This window comes from Dromiciops gliroides, chromosome 3 (genome assembly GCF_019393635.1).
Source record: "Dromiciops gliroides isolate mDroGli1 chromosome 3, mDroGli1.pri, whole genome shotgun sequence".
NCBI classification, from domain to species: domain Eukaryota; kingdom Metazoa; phylum Chordata; class Mammalia; order Microbiotheria; family Microbiotheriidae; genus Dromiciops; species Dromiciops gliroides.
Genome location: NC_057863.1, coordinates 322,870,454 through 322,888,418, shown reverse-complemented (window position 1 = coordinate 322,888,418; position 17,965 = coordinate 322,870,454). Strand labels below are relative to the sequence as shown.

At 39.5% G+C, this 17,965-nt stretch overlaps 1 protein-coding gene across 2 annotated transcripts in view; it reads right to left on the bottom strand.

Annotated features, from left to right (window-relative positions):
* Nucleotides 1-17,465, bottom strand: part of ATP6V1A (ATPase H+ transporting V1 subunit A) — a 50,515-nt gene extending 33,050 nt beyond the window's left edge. Inside the window, exons 1-2 of one of the 2 annotated variants that reach the window (XM_043999178.1) lie at nt 17,312-17,465; nt 5,101-5,209 (exon numbers count right to left, since the gene is read on the bottom strand). The gene's annotated coding sequence lies outside the window, so the exon portion shown is untranslated. The remainder of the gene's footprint in view (nt 1-5,100; nt 5,210-17,311) is intronic. The other variant, XM_043999177.1, reaches the window with a different exon arrangement.
* Between the last annotated feature and the right edge of the window lie 500 nt (nt 17,466-17,965).

Here is a 17,965-nt window from a genome sequence, read left to right as displayed (position 1 = left end):
ACCCAGGCCAACTAACCACTTAAGTTAGCCTCAGAGAGCCTAGAAGAGATTTAAATAGCACTAATCTGTGGTGACCAATTGGAATAGTTTTGTGGTTTTCTAAATTCAATTAAATTCAACAAGTATTTGTGAGGCACACAACATGTGTCAGACACTCACTGTGTTAGGTACTTGAGGTATAAAATAAAAAAAACCAAAACAAACAATTCAGTCCCACAAGTAGCAGATATACTATCAGGTGTGTGGAATACAACATACACACAGAGATATAACTACAAAATATAGACACAATAAATGTAAAGTATGTGTTAGAAAGGTGATCTGCCAAGGATCACTTAATGATTAAAAACTGGGTACAGAGAAATTCAAATTGACTGATACCGAGGCTTAGGTTTTAGTGGGTTGTAGGGGCCATGTTAAGACTGTATTTCATTTTGTAGTGTCTGATTTGGGGCTCTATAACTACTCCCTTTCCCCCTCAGCAATAACCTGTCCTCTTTTAGGAGGCGGTGCTTGAGGGAACCAGGGCCTCCACAAGCATTCAGGACCACCTGTATTAAAGCCTGGAGTCAAATCTAGAATGACTACAGTCTGTGAGGGACAGTGGTAAGTAGAAAGACAGGAAGGAGCCAGATTGTAAAGGGCTTTAAATGCCAAAAAGATCCAGGGTTGGGGATTAGCAAAGTCTTAACGAGGTCATTTATGTCACTAAAGATAACATGGACAAAGAGAATGCCTCAAACGAACAATTCAACAAACTACCAAAACAATAGGAATCCTCCCACTGAATAAAACTATTATCTAGTACATCTCAAGGGATGGGACAGACAAATCCCTCTGATTCCCTTTATAACTAGTGTATGGTTTCTCACCGTTCAAATACCATGGAAGCAGCACAGTGTAACAAATTATGCAGTAAGAGTGAGGAAAGGCCCGGATTAAAATTTTAACCCCTTATATTTAAAAGCCAAATCAAATTTTTGAGTCAAACTCAAATAGAAATGGATCTCTGAAGGTGGCATGTTGACTCAGAAAACCATAAATTAACAATATCTAAGTTGTATTAGATTTTATTTTCATTTTGTTAATTTCATTAACCGTTTCCCAATTACATTTCAATCTGGTACAGGCAACACTTGGGAGTTCTGTGGATCTCGAGTTTTAGGCCTCCAGATCAAAGGATCCTTAAAATCCCTTCTGATGCTAAATCTATGATCCTATTAAGGCAACAGTTAAAGAAAAACAGGATGTAGCATGAGTACCTCATGACCAGATAAAGAAATTACAAGTCATTCAGATGGTGAATTTCCAAACTCTTAACTTCCTTTTCCAATAACTATAAGCATTCAGTCTAGAGGAATATGTGAGTGATTGATTTTAAGGATATACTCCTTCTCCCTCCACATATATGTGTTTAGTGATTTAAAATATAATCATGGGCATACTTCAGTTAAAGTTGAATATCAGAAAAATTACCTGAGGGGAACAGAAACACTGAAAATAAGTGAACAATAATGGTAGTTTATCACAAACAGCTCAAAATGCTTTCTAGATATTTAAGATTCTTGGGAGGTAAAGAAGCACAAGGATGGGCTTATGTTAAAAAGGTGATCTGCCAAGGTTCACTTAATGATTAAAAACTGGGTACAGAGAAATTCCAAATGATTGAGTCCCAAGGCCTAGGTCCTAGTGGGTCATAGGGACCATGTTAAGACTGTGCTTGCTGTATTTCATTTTGTAGTATCTGACTTGTGGTCTCTATAACTTCCCTTCTTATGTGTTTAAGGCTCTAATTTGGCTTTTTAGAATTCTGTAACTGCAAGTGCTGTCTTTCAACCTGAGGAGTAAGAATGATTCAACATTTTTTTGCTGTGGAATATATGCATACATACATTTATACATAAATATACTGATATGGTCTTATTCCCTTGTTGGAATCTGTCTATTAAAAGTTTATTAAAAAAAAAAAGTTTATTAACTCTCTCCTACAGAACCTGAATAGTTTGCTTGTATTACCATTTCACAAACAGAATACCAAGGTGGGAAGAGAGGAGAAACCATAGTCCCCCTAGATCCCAAAGCTTGAGACAATAACCTAAAGCCAGTCTTCAGGCATTTCCCAGATAGACAATGGTGTTAAAATCAAGGCATGCTGACTTAGAAAACCACTAATTAACATTATCTACATAGTACTGGATTTTAAAAACTTTTGTTTAAACATTTATCAAATATATTTTAAGATGGATCAGGCCACAATCCACTCAATTATAGTGAGTATTCCCTAATTTGTAGGCTATTTGGATTGTTTATCATACTATCCTAACCCCTGCCCCATCATTGAGGTTTTTAAAAAAATTTATATACAGTCTTTCGTTACTACGACAAACATTTATTAAGCAACTAATGTGTTAAATTACAGATTATGTTACCTGGCTCATATAAAGGCTATTCTCTATAAGTAATTGAATTCAGCAAGTATTTATTAAGTTCCTATTACGTGCCAGGAACCACATCAGGGGATACAAATTTAAAAAAAAAAAAGGGAAAAAAGGAAAAAACAATTTCCTAAGCTAAGGAGCCTGACATTTTAACAAATTCTGACAGTATATACTGACTTTTATTTTTGAGGATTAATCATCTAAAAAGCTGACTTATAGCAATGCTGACATTTACTCTTAACCAAATGCTACGCAGGGATTATAGTTTAACTTTCTACAGATACCAACACTTAAGCAACTGTATCTGTATTGCCTGTCCTAAATATAGGAAGGGGATTGGGGGTGGGGTGGACCTGTGATTTCAGTGGCAAAGTAAATTCCTAGATGAAGAAACTTCCTCTACCAATACTGGACTGTGCGATTTACAGTCCTCGGGGTGTCTATCATCTGGGGCACTGCATGCTTAAGGCATTTGCACAGGGTTCTGCAAACCATCTGTGTCAGAAGATGGTTTGATTTTAGATTTTTCCTGGCTTTTAGGCTGTCTCTTTATGGCACACAGTTCCAAATATCTGTACTGAGATATGAACTCAAAGGACTGATCACCCAACTCCTCTTCATAGTCTCTTCTTGAATGCCTACTGGCATTTTCCATACATTTTTCTTTGGGGATTGCGGAATAATCAAAGAGGAGACTGGATTGTATTTGTGAAACTGTGCAGTTGATCTTTAAGGATCCTAGCAGCAAAATAAACACATATATGTATATATGTAATTATGTAAAATGCAAATGATGTTATATTGCTGTGAGTCTCAGAACATTCAATGGTAGCTCAAAGTGGGCTGCAGCATGTTTCCAGGGATGACCACTAGAGCAGCCAGTGAGATATTATGGAGGAAATGTACCAATGAAAATGGAGGTGTGCCAGTCACATGAAGAGAAGGAAGGTTCCTATGAAGGGGTAAGCTGGCCCAAGGCATAGATGGAGCAGGTCAAGCCTTTCACATTACAATCAGCAGTGAGGCTGGGCTGTTTCTGCTGCATTTCTAGCCTGGTAAAAAGACCCAATCTCTCCCTTTACCTCCTAAAAAAAGAAAAAGAAAAAAAGTTTTCCAGGCAAAAAAAGGTTTTGTTTCTTAAGGTAGCCTGCTTTAATGGGGGGGGGGGGGGGCGCGCAATGGGGTTAAGTGACTTGCCCAGGGTCACACAGCTAGTAAGTATCAAGTGTCTGAGGCCGGATTTGAACTCAGGTACTCCTGACTCCAGGGCCAGTGCTTTATCCACTGCGCCACCTAGCTGCCCCTGCTTTAATTTTTACAAAAAAGTTAAAGAGAGAGAGAAAAAAGTATAATGTTGAACAGATCAGTACTTATCACAATAGGTTATAATACATTTATAGAAAGAAAACAACCTTTTCAATCTAAAAAAAATGCCAAAAATTTAGGCCTCTCTACAAAAATGTAGTTCTCAAGTAGGGAAAGAGAAATGAGTCAGGAAACTCAAGGGTTAACACTTCAGAGAGGCATAGTTAATATTTTTTAAGAAGAAATGTCTTGATTAATGCGGAAATATGTTTAACATGACTGTAATGTATAACCTATATCAGATTGCTTGTTGGCTTTGGGAGGGGGGAGGGAAGGGAGGGTGGAAGAAAAATTTAGAACTCAAAATCTTATAAAAGTGAATGTTAAAACTATCTTTACATGTAATTGGGGAAAAAAAATAAAGGTTTGGGAAGAAAAGACAAAATATTTTTCATTGCAAAAGGATATTTAGCAAGGAAACTAATTAAAGTACAATACAAAAAAGGATTGTCAAAAAAATCCCTGTATATCTCAATGAAAGTAGAAACTATTCAGTCTTAAAATCTTTTGCTACAGATTTAATCAACTGAAGAATATTAATTGCCACCACAATCTGTTAACAAGACCATTATATCAGAATGACTTAGTTTACTGAGTTCCCATAGGGTACACAGTAAACAGCAATCTACAAGAAGTTATTTTGCAAGGCTTTTTAAAAAAGCATGAAATCATTAAATAATTGTTGATTTCCCTTTCTTCTAAATATATTTTTATTTGAAGCTATACTTAATTTGAGGGAAACACACCTATAATCCAGTTTTAAAAGTTTATAGAAATTTTACTGACCTAAACCCTCACATTTCCTTCTGTGAATCCTGTCATATGATTAGGAGTCAGGTGACCCAAGACAAACTTGTGCAACTGTTTCTATACCTCAAGGGCAGAAGCTATTTCTCAAAGACTTACCAGTATTACCAACTTAATTTATTTCAATTTCTTCTGCCATTTTAAATGTTAATATTCTACTAATCTAAGATTATATTTACATGTACAAAACAAAGTAGAGAATCCACATAATTATGTGGATGATTTTTTTAAAAACCCAGCATGCTTGAAATAACCAAATAACTGTAAAAATTTAAACTGTGGCCATTCAGTGTCTATTTTATAAGTTTGAGCAGCTTGAGAGGGCCTGAGACCTCTACAAGGCGCAGTGGACAGGCTGACCCTGAAGTCTGAGAGAAAGATTTGAGTTTAAGTCTTGCTTCAAATATATTATCTGATCAACAAGTATTTATTACTAATCTACTATGAGCCAGACATTGTGGCTATGTATGATAAATGAAACAATACTTACTTGTCAAAAGCTTATAAGCTAGAGGTGAAACTGACCAAGGTGGGGTATTATCACAACTTCCCAGGCATATGATTTTCTAAGTCAAGTCACAGAAGAATTCCCTATGATGCTGAAAGAAAACCCACATAATTTATACATTTACTATTTTTAACTTTAACAGAAATTGTAATTGGCATTTGTTGAATGTAAAATTTCATCCTATCAGGAATCCTCTGTGTGGAAACTCTTGGCTCACAAGGAGTGGTAGTTCTCATATCTTAAAGTCTGGCCTCATGAAGTTTGGGGTGCCAGGAGATGTAGATATGGAGCTTGGTTTTTTTTTTGGGGGGGGGGTTGAGGCAATTGGGGTTAAGTGACTTGCCCAGGGTCACACAGCTAGTAAGTATTAGATGTTTGAGGCCGGATTTGAACTCAGGTCCTCCTGACTCCAGGGCCAGTGCTTTATCCACTGCACCACCTAGCTGCCCCTGGAGCTTGTTAAAGGCATCAGGGCTGGAAACAAACTTAGGAGTCAATTCCATTAACATAAGATTTGAAACTCATAGAGCTTACCGAAAATTTTGAAATATGGTAAATATCATTGCACAGAGAGAACTTGTCAGAGAATAAATTAGCTAGCACTAGGACAAAGAAAAGAGGTTTTCAGAAAACCTAATCCAACTCCTCATTTTTCACCTGAGGAAAATGAAATCCAGTGAGGGAGTATCAGAGGCAGAATCCACACTCGAACTCCTAACACCCAATCCAAAGCTCTTTCTACTATTCATATTGGCATTAAATTCCCTCGGAATTCACAGTACATCAGGAGATTGCTATAGAGGTTTACTTTGATTTAGGCACTCACTATTCTCATGAAGAAGGTAGACATTGAAGGCTGAGATAATAATACAATTAGGTGGATTCAGAACTGATTGGTTTGTCTCAGTTGTTCTTAATGCTTCAAGGTCACCTCTATTCAAAGTTTCCAGTAGAATGTTGCAGTATCTAAACTGGTTAACATACTTATCAACACCCAAAGAGAGAGACACAGGGTGGCTGTCGCTCAACAAATTTGCAGATGAACACGAAGCTAGAGACAAATAACACCCAGGAAGACAAACTCAGGATCCAAAAGGACCTAGGTAGCTTAGAATATTGCTGATTCTAATAAAATCAAATTTGACACGAATAATGTAAAGTCTTACTCAAAAAATCAATTTCACAAGAACAGGATGGGTGAGGCATGGTTAGACAATGGCATGTCTGAAAAAGATCTGAGGGGTTTTAATGGACCACAAATTGAATGAGCAGTGTGATGTCACAGCCAAAAATGATAACTGTTCATGTATTTATTGGAAAAAATAGCCTGCCTGGTCATACATAGGAAGTACTGTATTCAGTTCTGTGCAACACAGCTTAAGGAGGACAATAATGAGCTGTAGTGAATATATGTAGAGGAGAGCAGCCATGATAGGTGGAGGGAAGGCATGTAGAGAGAATCGGGTTGTGTACCTTGGACTAGAATCAAGGGAGGAGGGGGCATGTTAACCCAAACATTTGAAGAGCTGTCACATAGAAGGGGGGATTTGATTCATGCTGTCTATACTGGGTAGAACTAAAAGTAATGGGGGGGAAGTTGTAAAAGGGCAAATGTCAACTTAATATCAAGGAAAACTTCACAATTAGAGTTAAATGCTGTTATCAGATGGTAGGGCAGTATTCTCCCCAGCAGGGTGGGGAAGTACATAGAATGCTGGGCCTGGAATCAGGCAGATTCAGATTCAAATCATGCCTCAGACACTTATTAGCCAGGTGACCTTGGACTAAGTCACTTAAACTCTTCAGGGCTTCAGTTTCCTCATCAGTAAAATGGGAATTAAAATAGTACCTACCTCCCAGGGTAGAGGCAAGGATCAAATGATCCTATGTCTAAGTAAAGGGCTTTCTAAATCTTAAGGCAACATAAATGCTACCTACTATTATAAAGATGATTAATCTTTGGAATCTTCCTCAGGGCTTTAAATGGGAATAGCACATAACAGTCACTTAGCAAAAGCCTGTTGAATGAACACTGCCTGTGCTATTCTTTTAGAAATATGAAGCAGCAAAAGATCAGTTAGAACTGGAAGGGACCTTGGAGATAATCTAGTCCAGGGCTAATTTAACTTGGGGTCCAAGAACTTAAAAAACATTGTTAATAATTATACTTCAATTAAAAATCCTAAGTATTTCATGCATTCAAAAACAGTTTTCTGAGAAAGGGTTCCCACAGGCTTCACCAGACTGCTTGGACACAAGAAAGCTTAAGAATCTTTGCTCTAGGGGCAGCTAAGTGGCACAGTGGATAAAGCACCGGCCCTGGATTCAGGAGTACCTGAGTTCAAATCCGGCCCCTGATACTTGACACTTACTAGCTGTGTGACCCTGGGCAAGTCACTTAACCCCCACTGCCCGTCAAAAAAAAAAAAAAAGAATCTTTGCTCTAGTCTAACCCCTACACTTCCCAGCAAAGACAATTGAGGCCCAGGGAGATGGAATCACTTGCCCCCCATCATGGGAAGTTGTATTGCAATTTATCTGTTTCCCCAATCAGACTGTAAATTCAATGACTGTGCCTCATAATACTAACAGCATTTATATAGTACCTACAATGTGTCTGGCTCTCTGCTAAGTGCTTATAAATATCTCATTTGATACTCACAACAACCCCGGAAGGTGGGTGCTATTATTCTCATTTTACAGCTGACAAAACGAAACTGAGGCAGACAGCACTTAAACAACTGGACCAAGGTCACACAATCAGTGTCTGAAGCCATGTTTGAACTGGGCCCAGGACTCTATCTTCTGGGCCACCTTCCTGCCTAATAACACTTTGTATCTACAGTGTACTGCACAGTCCATCCCACTCTGCCAAGCCAGTGAAAACTGGGAAGACACATCTGATGGGGGCAACTACTTGGCCTAATTAGCTACCTTTTCAGCACTTGACTTATCTCTCCACCTAGAAAGGAAGCTCCATGAGGGGCAGCTAGATGGTGCAGTAGACAGAGCACTGGTGCTGAAGTTGGGAGAACCTGAGTTCAAATGTGACCTTAGATACTTTACTAGCTGTGTGACCCTGAGCAAGTCACTTAACCCCAAATACCTTAAACATCTAGGGTCATCAGCAGTCGTTCTGATAACATATCTTGCCGCTGGATCCAGATGGCTCCAGAGGAGAAAGTGAGGCTAGTGACTTTGCACAGACAGCCCTTCTTAACTTAAATTCAGTTCACTGCGAGTTATGACATCTGTCATGTCCTCTTTGAGAATTAAGGACAAACGACAACAAGAAGTTCCATGAAGAAAAGAAAGGCTTCCTTATTCCACTCACCTCTTTAACTCCTAACATGGTGGTCCAGTGTTACAGAACTCGGGAAAGAGTTACTGATTTGACACTCCAAAGAGGAACTCTTTAATTAAATGAGATGCATCGGTAGGGAGAGGGACTGGAACTTCTTTAGAATAGGGAATCCAATCCAAAGAGGAAATTCCCTCTCCCAAAGAAGGTCCACACCTTCCCTATAACTTGGAGTCTCTGACAGGGACGTGTCTTCGGTACTGAGAAATGTCCAGGGCAAGTTATGGGCTTGTTATGTACGAAGCAGCTCTCCTATACCTAGCTGCCTCTCAAGATTTACATTATGTAAATTACATCACTTCTTGAAAAATAAATAGGTTTGAAATATAACAGTATCCAACATTCTCCATTAATCTGTATTCTCATCAATGGGCTGATTATTTCTCTTTTGTTGATGGGAAAATTGGAGATAAAAGAGGCTGAGATACCCAAGTTGAAGAGCTAATTAGTGACAGAAGAAGCCTTGGAGGCTACTGAATCTAAGCCCCAGAATTCGTAGATAAGGAGATAAACTGACAGAATTTGGTGAATTCTGAGGTCACATAGCTGGTGAGGATCTGAAAGGGGAGTCAAACAGGAGTCTGTCCTCTCTATCCTGAGGCAAAGATGGTGCCTATCTATCCACTGTGACCTCCCCCAACCTCAGGTACCCGAGTTTCTTCCCATGTAAAAATTCAGTTAAATTAGATCATCTTCAAGGTTCTTTTTTAACTTGGAAATTTGTTGATTTTCTAAGTGCAATAGCAGTTAAGGGGAGGCCACTGTAGCCAAAATGCTACCTTACCTGGGGAAATGAGGGAAAAATTGGAGTTAGAATGAAGAGAATTGGAAAGACAGAGGGAAAGAAGACATTTTTTTTTTTAAAAGGAAGACATTTGAGGGGCAGCTAGGTGGCACAGTAGATAGAGCACTGGCCCTGGAGTCAGGAGTACCTGAGTTCAAATCCAGCCTCAGACACTTAACACTTACTAGCTGTGTGACCCTAGGCAAGTCACTTAACCTCAATTGCCTCACCCCCCCCCCCCAAAAAGGGAAGACATTTGAGACACAAAGAATTGTGAAAGCAATAGTTCAGGGGTACAGCCTGGGCATGGGATAAGTGAAGGAACCGGGGAAAAAGTTACATATAGGAAAATATCAGAAAGTAGCACTAGATCAGTTGAATCATACTTCATTTGAACATAATTTTCAAAGCTGTGTCAATGAATGGTGGATTTTATTGCTGTTAAATACATACTATACTCTGCTTCTGTGCCTGGAAATCTTGAACACACTTGTGTATACACACACACACACACACATGTATGTATGTCTTGGGCATATCACAGAATCCAATATACAGCTGGGCAGAACGTTAAAGGTGTCAAACTTGCTGGGGCAAAACGTAATTGAGAAATGTTAAAATAAATAACAGAGATTTGCCTAAGGTCATTTGCCCAGATCCAGGGACTCCAAACCTATACCCCTCTTCTCCCCAGTCCCCTACAGAGAACTGGAGTATTCTTCTCAGCTTGATTCTTTTTTTGTTGTTTTGTTTTTTGCAGGGCAATGGGGGTTAAGTGACTTGCCCAGGGTCACATAGCTAGTAAGTGTCAAGTGTCTGAGGCTGGATTTGAACTCAGGTACTCCTGAATCCAGAGCCAGTGCTTTATCCACTGCACCATCTAGCCGCCCCCTCAGCTTGATTCTTAAACCTCAGTTCCCTTAAAGGCTCAGCTCAGGTGCCAATTCTTACACAAGGTCTTTTCTGAGGTTCCCCAGTTGGCAGGATCCCCCCATTACAATATATAATTTTACCATCTGTAAACTCCTTGGGAGCAGGTTGTTCCTTTAATTTTTGCCCACTATAGTTAAGTGCTTAATAAATATTTTTTGAAAGGTACCACACTAAAGAGAACAATATCAAAAAAAATATTTTTATTATAATAAATTATTAATACTTTTCTCAGGAGTACAGTGACACACAAGCATGTGACAATTCAGTTTAAACTAACATTTGATCTAATTCAACAATTTTCCAAGCATCCCCCTCCCCCAACCCAAACCCATATAGACTAATTCTTTTTTCAGGAAATGGAAAAATCTACGGATTCAAGTAGTTCATTTTTTTATGTGTCTACCTCATATGGTGATTGTGAGGATGAAAATAAGAAGATTTAAAAACACTATTAAGATGGTAAATTTCTTGAGGAAAGGGGCCTAGTTTAATCTTTCTTATTGTGTAACAGTGCTTAGAATATGTCATGTCTTTTTTATTCCAAAAATTAAAGACCCACTTTTGTAAATGCCCAGCTAGCATTTATCAAAGTTATCCCAGTTACCCAGAAGACTAATGTTTTACATTAATATTCCTCAGGATTTTTGTTTTGTTTTTGCTTTAGCTTCTTTGCTTGATATATATATAAAAATAAAGGGGGGGATTCATCCATCCATACCCCCTCCCCCATCTTCCCCACCTCCCCTTCCCCCAGTGGTTTAATTCCAAATTTCTCCATGACCCAGTGTTCAAAGCAAAGATAAAGCAATTGGAAGTTGAAGGCCATGACTTCCCTTGGAAACCATGCCAATTTTTCATCTTCAGAGCACACTCAAATATACATCAGTACAGAGGTCTCACTACTTCTAAGTAGTAATAACCAATATTAATGCAGCACTTTAAAGTTTGCAAAGTGCTTTATACCCATTATTTAATTTGATCCCCAAATGTAGTAGTTTCCACTTTACAGAAGAGATGAGGCTCACAGAGGTTAAAGTGAATTGTCTAAGGTAACACATGACTGGGGCTCAAATTCAGGTCTCTTGACTTTAAAGTCCCCATGTGTTCTTTCCACTGCTTATCAATCCTATTTCCCCTAAACAAATGGCTTGATATATTTTTTTTTTTAGTGAGGCAATTGGGGTTAAGTGACTTGCCCAGGGTCACACAGCTAGTAAGTGTTAAGTGTCTGAGGCCGGATTTGAACTCCGGTACTCCTGACTCCAGGGCTGGTGCTCTATCCACTGTGCCACCTAGCTGCCCCCATGGCTTGATATTTTGAAATTTTCTACTGAGGTTATGGTTATTATTGTTTGCATAATATGTATAAAATATTTTTTAAAATTTTCTGATTAATTTTCCTGCCTTGTCTCAAACAGTAGCATAGAGTGCATTGTAGCATAGATTTCTGCAGTGTTTTTACTAAGCTCACTCAATAGCCAAATCAACCATATTTTGACAGTATTCTTAATATCAAATAGCAAAACACCCAGAAAGCAGTTATAATAGCTCTGACCTGGCATATTTTAGAATTTTTTTCTAAAATACTTTCAGGTTCAAGCTTATATAGTTGTGGGCTAATAGCTGTAATACATTCTTTGGTGATTTATCCTCCAATTATATATGCAATTGTTTTAGTTAGCTACTCTACACTTTCTGTACCTATTATAAAAAGTATATCACACATTCATGATTATCATTATTGTTAGAAATTGCCAAATTGGATTCTCTTATACAATTAATTAAAAAATTTTTTTTTTTTTAGTGAGGCAATTGGGGTTAAATGACTTGCCCAGGGTCACACAGCTAGTAAGTGTTAAGTGTCTGAGGCCGGATTTGAACTCAGGTACTCCTGACTCCAGGGCCGGTGCTCCATCCACTGTGCCATCTAGCTGCCCCTTACAATTAATTTTACAGAAACATTGTGAAGACTTATGAAACTGCATATGGAAAGTATTTTGAATTCTAATTAGGAAAAGTATGTTGTTTAGTCTAGGGTATTGTTCCATCTCAGTTAATTTATCACAAAGAAAAACACAGGTTCTAGTTCAAAAGTTCCACACCCATAATGCCAATTGTTTTACAAAGCAAGCTACTTATTACAAGGTAAAAAAGGTAGAAGGCTCAGGTTAACATTTCTAGAAAATCAAGTTAAACCACATATCCCAAAGATACAGTCAGCACAGCTACACCTTACATAAGAAATCTTTAGTACTTGTTAATGTTAATTTTAATATTTGGTTGTTCACCTCATGTGCATTAAACAAAAAAATTTTTCCCCCCTGACTTAGTATGTGACTTTGGGCAAGTCATAATTCCTCGGGGCCTAAATTATTTCATCTGTAAATTGAGGAGGGAGAAAATAAGTTACTTTCTAACTCTAAATCACAAAGGGTCAGAGACCACTGACTCACTAAACAACAAAAACCTCTAAATCCAGAGCCTAACAATAATAATGAATTAACACAATATAAAACTGGTTCACAGAAAACTGCAAAATTGGATCACAACTGGGACACACAGAATTTCACTGGAAGAGAGATTTTGTGTGAGTGTGCATGTATGCACTTATCTAAATATTTCCCCTAGTAAAACTCTTATCAGCTGGAATGTACCTTTTGTTCAGAAATACAAAACCCTACGTAGCCATGTATCATGGGGTTTAGGTATCCATATCCTCAGGGGTTCAGGGATCATATCCTCAGGTCACATAAATTCTGGTCAATAAAAATAGAAGTATGGCTGGGTGTGGTGGTGTACAGCCCTAAGGCTGGTGGATCTCTTTAACTCAGTATTTCTCAGATACAAGAGGCTAATCATGCTGATTAGGAATCTGCCATAAATTCAGTATTACAGTGCTGAGCCCCTTAGAAGGGGTTCAGCACCAGGTTGCTTATAGGGTTGAATGCATCCAGGTTGGAAAAGGATCAGTTCAAAACTTCTGATCAGTGACAGTGGGATTGTGCCTATGAGTGCCCTAACATTTTCAGTCTGGTTGACATGATTCAGTCTTCAAAAACAAATAAAATAAAATTTCAAAACAAAACAAAACCCTAAATAGTTCTGTGAAGCATACTGGCAGTATGCTTTCACGCGCTAGGGCAATCACCAAATAATACCAGTCCCTCTTGGATGGGCTATGTGGTACAAGATTTCCAAAAACAAATTAATGATGCATTAATAATATACTTTCCTGTAAAGGATTTTCAAATTGTCAAATCAATTATAAAAGGGAAGAAATAGAAGTGAATAAACTCTGTTAATAGTCAACTAGTTAACAAACTTTCCTGCTCCTAATATTTCAGTTTAATTCAATTAAACATTTATTAAATACCTACTAAGTATAAGACAATTCTCTGATATTCTACATTGCAGAACAGCTGCTTATCTCCATTGGTAGAGGAGGGAATTTCTTCACCACAAGTTCCTTATACCAATGAAATCACAAATTCAGATTAAAAAAAAAATTCAAGGCCTTGTGTTAGGTCTTGGAGATACAAAGAAAAAACCTCACGGCCCCTTTTCTTCAAGGAGTTCACTTTCTACTGGTGGAAGGGAAAGACGAGAGGGAAAAGGTGGTCCCCAAGTTGTCTCCTAGGAAGATAAGGATTCTGAGGCGGAGATGACAGGGTTTATTCCATGCATAGGGAAGGGCTTGTGAGCATGAATGTACAATATGATGACTTTTCCAATTTCCTAAATTCAGTACAACTTGAGGGTGGTGCAGAAATCCAATGGAAGGATTATTCACACTTCTTTACTGCCATGTTTCTTACATTAAAATCTTTTCCTTATTACTCTGTTGCAATTAAAATCAACAAAACAAACACTATATAATCCTAATGACATCAGCCAGATTGAAATGCCTTTCCTGGTAAATATTGCTTTTGTCTCACCCAGTCTGGACTGCCTCAGACCTTTCAGAAACCATAGTTATTTGGTGGAGATTCAACTGGGCAATGAAGTAACTAACTCTTCCCTAGATATGAAGTGGTTTTTGTCCTCTATTTAGAGGTCAGAGGAGACTCTCTAATTGGTTGGTTATAACACTTGCACATACCAGAAGAGCTCTTTTCATACCTGTGGGAAGTTTGGTTATATGTCATCAATCTGAAAGGGAGTTTGCCATAAGAGATGGAGGAATGATATTAATTAAGAGTGAAGAACACCTGTGTTCAAGTCTCTTAATGCTGACACTTAACTGGTGATGTGGACATAGTTAAGTCATTTAATCTTTTGGAGTTCCAGACAACTCTAAGACTCCATCCATACTGGCTTCACTTGGTGATCTCAGTTCCTATAGATTTAACTACCATTTCTATTTATCCAGACCTACCTTTTCTCCACTGACCTCAATTGAGTCTAGAGTCTCCAACTGCCTTTCAGATATCTTGAACTGAATGTCCAGCAGATATCTTAAAATAAACATGTCTAAAACGGAATTCATCATTTTCCCCCAAACACTCCCTTCATTCTCACTTCCTTATTACTGTCAGGCAATCCTATTCTCCTGGTCCCCTAGAGGCTCACAACCTACTGACTCATCTCTCTCTTGCCACTCCTCATACCCAAGCTGCTGCCAAGGCCTGTTAATTTCACTTTTGCAACATCCCTCCAATACCCCCACACCTCCAACTCTCCTCTGACTAGCACCAATCTACCACAGGACTTCATCTCCTAACATCTCAGACCTGGAAAACTGCAATAACAGCCTGCTGATGGATCTGTCCATCATATTTTTCCTTAATCCACTCTATTCTTCAGTTGCCAAGTGCAAATTGACAGTGTCACTGCCATACTCAATAAACCCCAGTGGCTCCCAATCACCTCAAGGATCAACTACAAAAGTCTGTGTTTGGCATTCAAAGCCCTTTATAACCTAGCCTCTCCCCTACCATTCCAGTCTTTAGACCTCATCACGAACAGAGTCTCCTTGCTGTTCCTCAAACAAGAAGACTCAATTCCCATCCATTTTCTCTGGCTTTTCCAAATACCTGGAATGCTTGCCCACATCTCAGCCTCCTGGCTTCCTTAAAGTCCCAATTAAAACCCCACTTTCTCTAAGAAGACTTTCCCTGACCCTCTTAATTTGAGTACCTAGCCTCTGTAAATTATATTCTATTTATCCTGTATAGAGCTTGTTTGTATATATTTGCTTGTTTTCTCCTCCATTAGATGGTGAGCCCCTGGAGGGCAGGGGCTGTCTTTTGCCTCTCTTTGTATCCCCAGTGTTTAGCATGGTGCCTGGAAGACAGTAGGTACTTAATAAATGCTTACTGACTGAGAGTTGCCCACCTATGTTGGAGGAAATGTCCTCTCCAGAAGTTCCCCACATGGGTGAAATTACAGTCTGATCTCACAATGTGTTAGGCACACAATCTGAATACAAAGAATTGAAAACTTGGTGAGAGGGAGGAAGAGAGGGGATCAGGTCAGACCTTTCAAGTTCCTTGTGGAACCTGATTATTCAACATGGCAAATTTTTTCTTCTTTTGGATTTAATAAAACCATATTTACCCAAGCCAAAGTTATTCTATATATTTTTTTTGTTTTCTTGCACATGTGTTCTTAAATTACATTTAAATGATAGACAACTACTGATATACCACATCACAGTTATATTAAGAAAAATGAATCGTGTCCTGGATTTAAAATCAAATTAGTATTTTTCATAGTAGAGCTTATGTTAGGGAGGGGGGGGGTAATTCAAGGTACAGTCTAAGTTTGCTATATATATAATGGACATAGTTTATCCCCAAACTAAAACATACCCACCTCTAAGACAAGACTGTTTGGGGAATAACACATATTCCAAATGAAGTAGCAGTACCTTCAGCAGTACAAAATCCCTAGTCATTCAGGAATGACGGTTGCTTCTGTTTTGTAAATAAAAAGCTTCGAATTTTTGTAGCTTTACAAAATACCAACCCTGACAACCTAACAAGGTCACCTGGAGTTTTACAACTAGGAAATCCAAAAGAAAGGTGACTGAGGTTATATACAAATTACTAAAAAAACAACATAAGCTTCCCATTCCTTTATTATTATTTGCTAATGGTTAGAAACAGCTCCTAAAGGTCTGGATCAATGTGTGTGTGTGTTGGGGGGGCGGTAGGGTGGAGGGAGGAGGGAGAAAAAGAACCTGTAAAAATGTCTAGGAACTAAAAACAAAAACAAAAAAACCCCCAACACCACCACACCTGAAAGACCCAAGATAGGAAATAATAGGTGAATACCTAAAATTAAGGTACGCTACTGTTTGATAAACGTTTGGTTTTTTTACTCCAATCCTTGCCCAGAAAATTAGTATTGCCTTCCTTTTCTGATCCGAGATAAATCAATGGTAATTCACTTCCCCATGGGTTAACAAGGGCCTCCTACAGACCAAGATGCTGCAATACCATGTTCTTCAACTCCTCCCCATCCCATCTGGACTGACGCATCACTACCTCCTATTTAAGGATGCAGTTTAACGTATATGTATGTAACGTATGTTATATGTACATATACATAGACATACGTATATACGTATGCGGATATGTATATAAATTCTATTCTTGTTTTTAAGGCAGGGAAAAAAGGTTTGCATTTCAAATGACTCGACATTCTGCCCTTCCCCTTGTTCCTAATAACTTGAAAATACCTAAATACTCTTCCTCGACTTTTAGATACGGGGTTAAAGGCCCAGCAACACCCTCCAAGGCGATCATGGGCTGACCCCTCCCAGCCGCTCCCAGAGCCAGGTGACTCCCCCAGAGACGGGAGGGAGACCCCCTCCCCCAGCCTCAGAGCTGCACCCCGCAGGTCAGGGGGCAGAGCCAGCCCTACTCTCCCAAGGGTCTGCCGGTTCCCAGCGAAGAGCCATAACGGCCGGCAGCGCTCGCCTCCGCCCCCGGGGAGAGCGCGATACCGTGACCGGCCCCAGCAGGGCTGCGGCGGCCACCGGAGGAGGACTCGTTGCGCGGCTGAGGGATGATAAGCCCCTCTCCTGTGCGGAGCAGCATCTCGCTCCGGGGCTGACCCGACCAAGGTCGCGCTCGATCCGTCCGCCCGCCCTCCTTTCGCCCGGTACTCACCTACTACGGCGCGAGCTGCCAAAGACTGTGTGCGAGCGACCGGGTAAAGGAAGCCCTTCAGCTCTGTCACTGCGGATCTCCGCGACTCCAGCAGCAGAAGCAGCAGCAGGGGCGGAGCCTCGAGAATCATATGATTCCCCCCTAAACCCCACCTTCTCTCCTCCCAACCCTCCTCCCCAAGGCGCAATGCATCTCGGGAACTTCTCTTTTAATTGGGATGGTCTTAGAAACTCACTTTCTTGCTATTTGGGTCCCCTGTTAATTGTTTTTAGTCGTCCAGAAAGATATACTTCGTAAGGAACGGAAAATAACCTCTCTCCATTTATAGAATGTGAGCAAGATCAGGGGACAGGGTCAAAGGGTATTGCCAAGGAAATGACGTTGTTGTTCGATGAACGGAAATGGCGATGGGGATTCCATCCCCTGGGTTCTGGTTTTCAGAACCCCGGGGCTTAGGGGGTGCACAGACCACGTGACCGACAAGGCTCGGGTTGGGGGCAGGCAAGGTATCAGAATATAATGTTTTTATAAACCTTTTTTTTAAAAAAAGAGCCTCATAATTTAGAATTGACTATAACCATATAATGGAAGAACAGAGGCTAATACGTAATTTGGAGCGACATTAAAGTTCGAAGGTCACCCTAGAAGGAGGCG